This window comes from Bos taurus, chromosome 2 (assembly GCF_002263795.3).
Source record: "Bos taurus isolate L1 Dominette 01449 registration number 42190680 breed Hereford chromosome 2, ARS-UCD2.0, whole genome shotgun sequence".
Lineage (NCBI taxonomy): Eukaryota > Metazoa > Chordata > Mammalia > Artiodactyla > Bovidae > Bos > Bos taurus.
The window spans coordinates 1375275-1377808 of NC_037329.1; the positions used below are offsets into that span (position 1 = coordinate 1375275).

Consider the following 2534-nt stretch of genomic DNA (forward strand, 5'->3'; position numbering starts at 1 on the left):
GCCACACTTCAAAAACAGGCACTTTCATTCCTCTCTTCTGTTTCTCCTGCTTTCTTTGTTTTCTCTTCTTCCTTCTTGTATTGCACATGAAATTCCCCATAAGTAATTTACACGGTCCAGCTAACCACAATCCAACATGTTGTAGTCAGATTTGTCAGAGTTCTTAAAGCAAAGGCTGTACCTTTAGAGTGTCATTTACCCAACACAGTAGCAAGTAACTATGCATGACTATTTAAATGTATGTTTATTAAACTAAATAAAATAAAAAACCTAGTCCGTCAGTTGTAGTGGTCACATTTCAAGTGCTCAAGCATCTGTGGTTTGTGGTGGCATGTTGAGTGCATGTCCAGAACATTCCATCATGGCCAGAAGCCCTGCTCTGGAGGCTGGCCTTCGGCAGGTATGGATCTGGGTAGAGTCAGACAGAGGTGTAGCAGTAGGTCTCAGGACAAAGGTACGGCAATGTTTGCATGTGGGCTTGCATCTAACCTCTGTGGACAGTGGTCAGAGTGTGGAGGCTGTCATGCATGGAAAGCTGGGCTTGTGGCACAAGTTCTGTTTCCGTGCAGCAGAGAGCAAGGCTAGAGAAGTCAGTGCTGGCCAGTTTTCTCAGACTGCATTCTCAACACCCTCTGGCAGTCATCTGTACTCTTTGTGCTGCAGTTTTTCTCATCCATAAATGACAAGATTTTATTTCCCGGCCAGCTTCTGGCACAGTGTGGAATCCAGTGACTCATTCAGTGAAAGTAGCAGAATGCTAGTTTTCTGATACCTAGGCTAGTATTTTGGTCACTGGAGACTCACTAAGGGAAAAAGAATGAACTCATTGGCAAGTTCTATTGAGAAAGGAAATACTGTGAGGACTTCTTTGGTCGTCCAGTGACTAAGACTCCACACTCCCAATGCAGGGGACCTAGGTTCAATCCGTGGCTAGGGAATTAGATCCTACATCATGCAACTAAGAGTTCACACCAACTGTGTCTCTTGGGACTGACCCTGGCAGATGTCTGTACTATATTTCAGACCTCTCCTCTGTCAGTGGCAGTGTTTTGAGGTACATGTATCATGATTTATTCAACCAGGTCTTCTGTGGGTGGAGGTTTAAAATCCTTCCAGTTTTTACTATTAAACATTATATTGACATAAATACAGTTGTTTATTTACCTTTATGAACTTTTGTGAGTCTCCAAGATCTAGTCTTAGAATTGTTGGATCAGAAAGCATTTACATTTTAAGTTTTGGTGGTGATTATCAAATTATCCTCCCCCCAAATCTTGTCAGTTAACATATCTGCAGAAATTTAATGAAAGTGGCTGTTTCCCCAACCTTATATTCAGGATGTGTCCTCAAACTTTTCAGACCTTGCTAGGTATCTTTTTTTGCTTGAATTTGCAAATTTTTAATGATCATTTAGGTTGAGAATTTATCATATGCTTATAGCAAAGTGTATTCCTTCTTCTCTGAGGAAACATTCACATCTTTTGTCATTTTTCCACTGAACATTTTACCCCTTTCTTTGAAAATGTTCTTTGCCTATAAGAACAAAAACAATCATTAATTTCAGGGTCTAAGAAGACTCAAGCTTAATGGTGTGGACAATTCAGAACTGATGATGAGATGGCCCCAGGAGCTTCCACCTGAGTGAGTGGTGAGAGCCCTGGACCCTACAATGGAGGGGTCTAGTGAGCCACAGATGGATGCTACGTCCAAGGTCACCAACCAACTCATAGATCTTCAGTGGAAGCTGGGTGTGGCTGTGAGCTTGGACAGCTGCAGATCACTTAAGTATCCTTATGTTACAGTGATGCTCAAGGTGGAACAAGTCCTTTGAAATGACAATTCCACAGTGTCAGGATTTCTACAGACAGTTCAAGGAAATTGCTGCAATTTTTGAAACTGTGTGAAAACTGATTACTTCGTTGATGAATTGCTACCATCATTCTAAATTCATGGACTTCACTTTCTGCAACAAAACTGCCTAAGGATCAAATGATATTTACTGAATGAAAATTGAACCCTTGATTTTCCATTTTTATTAAATAATAAAAGAAATTAGATAAATAGGAAAAAAAGGACCAATGAAAACTTATATGCTCTCATTCATGCCACTTACATGAATTTATTCTCTAAAAAAGCCTAAAAGTTCAGTAGAAAGCAAGAGCTATGTGTCCAATGGTACTCATTTCTAAAAAATGGAAACAACTAACCCTTAAAAATGAAAACTATTTGCAAATGGAAAATGATTCTGATATAATACTGAATGAAATAAAGCCAAAATGTAAACTATCTGCGTGATAAAAAACAACCATGGAAAAATATGCATGCAAATAGTTTCAGGCAAGTGGCCTCTTCCTGGAAGAGAATGTGGAAAAGTGAAAACAATGGTGTGTAAGAGAGGTAAAATTGCAGGAGACTCTTCCAGTGAAAAACAGTGAACAAATCAAGAGATAAAGTCTAGGGAGCTGGAGAGGTTGGGAGCAGGGTCTATAGAGTGAAGGAGCTTTCTATGTGCTGTCTGATGTACTGGCCTGTGC

The 2534-nt window shown here is 39.9% G+C and overlaps 1 pseudogene; it reads left to right on the forward strand.

Moving 5' to 3' along the window:
- Nucleotides 1-1606: 1606 nt before the first annotated feature.
- Nucleotides 1607-1904, forward strand: LOC100297441 (COMM domain-containing protein 6-like; annotated as a pseudogene).
- The last annotated feature ends 630 nt before the right edge of the window (nucleotides 1905-2534 follow it).